A 7,074-nucleotide genomic window follows, 5' to 3' on the forward strand; every position below is an offset into this window, starting at 1 on the left:
AAGTTGCAAAGACATTTACTGAAGGGGGTAAAATTGCCAGTATTATTTAACATATTTTTTGTACTCTCACTGTTTCTTCCTCTTCTATCTCTATCTCTCCCCCTACACATTTTTGGGGGGTTGGGAATGGGGAGAAGTGTGCAGAGTTGAATTCATGCATGTTAAGTAAGAATATATGTATATGCTATTATATCATTTTAATTCTTTACCATATGAAGTGTCTGGCACACATTAATGTTAGTTATGTGGGCAGTGCTGATGTCTTTAACACTAACAATGAGGAGGATAATAGGTGTCAGTTTCGTGGCACCATGCCTTTTGAATGGAGCTTTAGTTGATGTGAGCTGTCGCAAGATCCAGAGTGTCTTGCTCTGTGTGGTGCCTCCTCACCATGGGAGACAAAAATTGACTGATGTGCTGGTTACTAAGGTGATGGGCCATCTGGTATGGGTCTCTCACTTGCATGCTACATTTTCAGTGAAAAATGGGTTCTTTGTCAGCAGTTTCCAGAAAAAGATGAGTATCCTTTCAGAGAGCAATATAAAGCTTCAGTGCATGGATGTGCTAAGATGTGGCCAAAAGAGGACTAGACTGAAAATTGAGACGCCTGTGCTTTACCTTGGCTCTCTTGACAACTTGCTTCATGACCTTGGATAAGACACTTCTCTCTTTTGGACATGACAACTTACTGATCTTGAAGCTGATGGTTGTCAACTTTGTGTACCCCACTGCTAGTGAGAATGAACCCCTGAAATAGGGCATGTTTATGGGTATTGTTTCTTCTCAGTCCAATCCTCCTCCTAGTAAGCTGTCACTTTAGCTTCAGAACAGAAACTTCAAACCTGGTTTTCAGACCACTCCATCCCAACATATACATACACATCAACTACCTATACCTCCAAGGGGTCACCTATCACTTTAATTGATGTATCAAAGCTATCAGAATGGGAGGAATTTTAGACATGACCATGGGCACTGCTGTGCTACAAAAGATAATCATTGTAGATCTAGAGAATGGAAACAAATAGCCCTAAAAATTATTACCTTTACTCTTATGAAAATATAAGCCTCTCTCCAATTTTTTCCCTTCCTGATCCCTTTTCCATCCTCCATAGGTCTACTTAGTGATTCAAATTTAATTTCCACCTATAGACAAAACTGACCTGCTGGAATATCACTAACCTTCATCCTGAGGGGCTTGTTCTTCTGTCTACATGCGTAAAATAACATGGTTCTACGCTCTTACTAGACTATCAGCTCTGTGAGAGCCTATTTCCTAGTTCTTTAATTCATTGTTGAAACCTCAGCCCCCAACATACTGTATGACACCGAAAAAGTCAATAAACAATTAAGTAAATAAACGTGTAAGTGAGTGAATAAATGATTGAGTGAATCTGAATAACGTTCTGATGATGAAATTTATAGAGGAAGCATTTCTGGCATTTATCACATTTGGTGTAGGCTCCCACTGGAACTTTTGGAATACATCTACTATGAAACTCTATATTGGCTGCTACCTCACTGTCTTGTACATAAAATCCAGTTCCAAATTTTTCAAAATTCAACATCTTTAGCACAACTGTATTATTAGCTATTAGCATGAAGGTATATGGATAGACACCTCTCCATATTCAACACAAATTAATTAATTATTAATCAATTAATTAATTTTTAAATATTTTATTAATTTATTCATGAGAGAGAGAGAGAGGCAGAGACACAGACAGAAGGAGAAGCAGGCCCCATGCAGGGAGCCCGACATGGGACTTGATCCCAGGTCTCCAGGATCAGGCCCTGGGCTGAAGGCGGCGCTAAACCACTGAGCCACCCGGGCTGCCCTCAACACAAATTTAAATGTAAAGGGGACAATTGGGCTATCTGGTAGATGGTTAGAGGGAGAAAAGTTCAATAGAAGGAAAGAATGAAAAATAACAGGTCTAGTATAGTTAGAGAGCTAGCTAGAAGTAGCTGAAACTATCCACAGTATAATCCAGTGGTGAGCAAGGCTACAAAACCAAAATAAATGTAATGTTAACATTTGTCTCAAAACAGCCTGAGAGTTACATGGTATAATCCTTCTCATTTTACAGTTAAAGAATATAAAGATCAGAGAAATTAGGTGACTTGTCTATGGTCACACAAGTCAACGTGGATTCTGATTCCAAATTCAAAGACAGCTATGCAGGCTTCCGAAGTGAAATGTCAGTGGTCAGAATCTAAAAGGAAGGTTATCAGATATAAATAAATGGGCAGCCATGACTGTATGAGAATGCTTAGAGTTCGATTTTACCCTCTCTAAAATCAAGGCTCTTACTTCTGGAGTCCGGGCTAAGGAAGGTCAGCTCCTGCAAAACTTCAAGGTCTTCAGTATTTTATTCACATTTCCTATCTGTAGATCATTAGCTCTTTGCATCTAGAGATTAATAAATACATTTGAAAGCATGGTTGTAGTTGTTTCTGTTCTCTGAACTCTTTTTAGAAGAATTCTTATGAAGTAGAGTTGGTCCAGGTTACCATTTCTTAGTAGACTAAATTTATCCTTAGGATTGAAATGAAAAAGATCCCTGCCAGTAATTCCGATAAGGTGTATAAAGTTAGATGGGTGGGTGGAGTATCTGCTTTTAATAAGACCTAGGAGATTATTTTTGATAACATCCTAGGAGATTCTGAGGCAGGTGGTCCACAGACTACACTTACACTAATAATAATAATAATAATAATAATAATAATAAATAATAATAATAATAATAATGTGAGAGCAAAAGAAGAGAAAGGGCTTAAACAATATCCACAGCAGCAAAAGTACAGTTTCTGACTGAGCTATAGTATAGGTAAATAACAAATATTCACTAGATCAGTAGGTGACTGGGGAGTTAAGTGGATGAATGAATGAATGATGGATGAGTGGGAGGATGGATGGGTGGATGAGTGGGTGGGTGATGGGTAGATAGAATAGAATGATGAATAAATGGGTGTGAAGATGAAGGTACTTATTTTCTTTTTCTTTGTAGACAAACTGGTGGCTTTCCCATCATCACCAAAACACTCTCCTCAGATAAGATAAAATTCATTACCCTTCTGAAACCATGAGAATACACAATAGGTGAATTTGCTCTGCCAGACCAATTTATATTGTAGTTGTTACGTATCAAGTAGAATTAATATTATTTACATGATTATTTTTGAGGTGGTAATAGGGTAATACAAAATACCAAGAAGTTATTTTGCTTGACTTGAATATTTAGTTCCTTGTTTCTAGACAACGCATCTTGTTTCTATTATTTACAAACCACTATAATACCACAGCTATTGCCCTCTGTAGATGGGATTATCTAAAAAATAATTTGTTATGTAAGGTTGCTAATTATGAGGCTAAGGTGTACCCATTAAAGGCTTTTACCTTGTAATTTACGATGAGAGAGTGAGTGAAATAAAGCATGGAATATGATTACTGGAGCTGAGGATATACGGATATAAAGCCACTCACTTACTTTAGGACTGGGAATTAATTTAGCATGATACATTATCTTTAGAAACAAAAGTAGCCCAGAGCAAAGCTTTTTGCCACCTCTTCTGAATCAGGGCTCTCTGTCTAGTTCCTAAGCTGCCCTGGTCCATCTTCTTTCCTCCCTTTTCTGTCTTAGACCTCCCAACTCTAATGCTCTGGCCCTCTCTCTTTTCCTAGATCCAACCATTCGAACAGTAACTTCCTGGAGAAGTTCAGCACATGGTCTCCAGAGAAAGAATGGCTGGCTTTATTTTTTTTTTAATTTTTTATTTATTTATGATAGTCACAGAGAGAAAGAGAGAGAGAGGCAGAGACATAGGCAGAGGGAGAAGCAGGCTCCATGCACCGGGAGCCCGACGTGGGATTCGATCCCGGGTCTCCAGGATCGCGCCCTGGGCCAAAGGCAGGCGCTAAACCGCTGCGCCACCCAGGGATCCCGAATGGCTGGCTTTAAATCCTGCTTCTGTCACTTACCAATATTAAATTTCTCAGGAACTGTTTCCTCATCTATAAAATGATGATAATAATGATAGTAATTAATTCACAAGATGGTTATAAGGATTAAATGAGTTAATTATGCATTAAGCATTCAGACCTTAATAGTAAGTTTTCAATAAGCATTTTTAGAGTTTTTTTCATCACCAAGGCAATTAATGACATTATAGAAATTATGAAAAGTAAGGAAAAATGCACTCATCTTTCTAACACCTTAATCTATATCTGGTATTTTTCATTTTAATGCACTAGCTTTTGAAAGTAGAATTTTATCTTCTGAATTCTTTCCATGGTTTGAGGAAACCAAAAATGTATCCATTAGTTTTTTATACTTTTATAGAAAAGTTCTTACACATCTAACTATAAATGTCAAAAACTCAAACTCACTCCCAATTTGAGATCTCTATAACTAAATAGTGTTTATTAAGATTTAAGTGTATTGCCAGAGAAAAGTACTTTATTAATCCAATAGCATATCTATGAGTCTGGATTTGTTTATTAGATTAGCCTCATATTATGTAGCTCCATCTGTTCCATAGAACACTTAGGATGAATTTATTGTATTAGAATTATGAACTTTAAGGTCAGCCAAATCTGGTTTCAAATTATGAATCTAGACTTGTGATCTTGGGCAAATGACTGAGCTTCTCAGATTGTTTATCTGGGAGAATGAGGTTAGTAACACTACACAGTGTTGTGAGATCTATAACAAGGGTGAAAAATGATTCTTCTTTTAGCTATCACAGTGGAAAGTGATGAGCTTTCCCTGAGGGAAAGGTAGTTCAAAAAATGGGTTTTACTGGAGGTGAAAGCTAGTGGCAAAGGTATAAATAGGTATTCTTTATGGATTATGGACACTGACAATGCTTTATATCCTCATACTTCCAAAGTCTTATCGCAATCAAGAATTGTCTTGATGCCATAGAAAAAGGAGTGCTGTATGTTCATAATTTATTCTTAAATCAGAAGTGCTAATTGATGGAAACTTAAGTAGAGGGCAGTGAGGTGGCAAGACTGGAGCTTTCAGATCCAGCAAGGTCCCTTATACATGGACAGTGTCATTGTCACCTGTGGCTTCATCAGAGATCTCTGAGGCTAGATTAGTCTGCTTGCGCTCCTATAACAAAATATCATAGAGTGGGTGGCTTAAACAACAGAAATTTACTTTTCATAGTTCTGGAAGCTGCTTAGCCCAAGATCAAGTTATTAGCCAATTCAGTATCTGAGGAGAGCCCTTTTCCTGGCTACCACTTCCCTATGTGCTCATGTGACCTTTCCTAGGTGTTCAGGCTTGGTTGGGGAGTAACAGAGGAAAGAGTTAACTCTCTGGTGTCTCTTCTTATAAGGACACTATTCCTATCAGATTAGGAACCTGCCCATATGACCTCATCTAACCTTAACTATCTCCTTACTGCATTGTATCCAACTAGTCACACTGGGGGGTTAGGGCTTCAACATATGAATTTTGGGGGCACACAATTCAGTCCATAGCAGAGGCCAAGAGAAGCAATACTGAATCACTGTGACATCTGCTCTTCCCAATGGAAGTTGTGTCAGGGACACACCCTCAATAAGGGTGTGTATGTGTATGTCCTCTTCTACCAAACTATAAGCCACAAGAGTTGCTGTGGGAGTCCACATTTCCCCTCCTCATAGATGTTTGAATTTAGAAAACCCAAATGAACAGTCTCATCTCATTGGAGGCAAAGGCTGGGACTGGGAAATATGAAGCTGAAATGATGGAAGGAGAGGCAGTGGCCCTAGTTTCTTGCTTTAACTTCCTCAAGTGCCAGGAAGCAGAAGCCACACTTCTGCTTGTTTGCTGTTAAATATACCTCTGGAAACCTTAATAACCAAGGATATTAGAATTTATTGAGAGGCACATTACTTACTGAGATTTCCAATCATGACTCCTTTTAAGAATTTACAAAATAGCTTTCCTGCCTCTCTCTTGATGATTTGTCTTCTTCAAACTCACTCCTTACTAATGTATGAGACCAGACTTGGCTTCCTGGAGAGAAGTGATCAAGGAGCACAGGCCCCTTGCTGAGAAACACATTAGCATAATTTCTAAAATGTGTTCTTTATACTCATTTGATCTGATATGGGTTATCATTTAATAAATATTGGCCTAGCTTAAGTTCTATCTACAAGTGCTAGGAATATTTGCTGCTATGCTCCTTTAAGCAAGACAAAATACCCTGATAATCGCTTCAAAGGTTTTTTATTTTTTCAAAATAAAGTTATGATTCAAGAAACTTAGATGACATAATTATAAAATGTGCATTGAGAAAGCGTTTATTCCTCCTTAAAAAATTTAGTTAGGCCCTTCTTAATGTTTATTACAGATATTATTATGAACTTGGTTTTTCTTCCAAATGCTCTTTTGATTGTGCATAAATAGAATGTAATTACATATAGGTGGAAGGTTATTATATACAAATATGTTCAAAATTATGTGAATAAAATGCATAATAGGCTTTCGTATTCTTCTCATAAAATGATACAGATTAGGACCAAAATAAGCAATTTGCTTTCTTGTAGTATCCACCTTGTTTATTCCTTTTTCATATTTGCAGTATGGAGCATGTTAGAAAATAGAAAATAATTAGTCATTCTGACCTCTAGCTAAAAGGAAATCTGGTTTCTTTGCACGTTTCCTTAACAGGTGAGTTTGCCATTAGTGTTGCTATGATTATCTCCATCTCTTTGCTTTGCAGTCTCTTCTGTCAGTTCCTCAGCTCAAACTTGAAGATATTATCTTTAAACCCCAATTCTATTTTTAAGGGAGGAGTGACAGGAAGAATGTTTAGGGAGCAGTTGAAAATGTTATCATTTTTAGTGATGCTTGTCCATCCATAAATATTTTGTTTCCTGAGAAGGTTCACAATGGGAAGACTTTCCAAAAATGTAATTTTAGGCACAGTGTGCAAATTGATTTCCTTTCCTTATGCTTACAGACTGTTGCAGCCAGAGGACTCCAGCTTTAAACTGTGTGGGTATGCATGTGTGCATGTGTGATAAATAGCTAATTACCTGTCAGTTACCATAGCAATGTTTATAGGAAGACT

Source organism: Canis lupus, chromosome 4, assembly GCF_003254725.2.
Source record: "Canis lupus dingo isolate Sandy chromosome 4, ASM325472v2, whole genome shotgun sequence".
NCBI classification, from domain to species: Eukaryota; Metazoa; Chordata; class Mammalia; order Carnivora; family Canidae; genus Canis; species Canis lupus.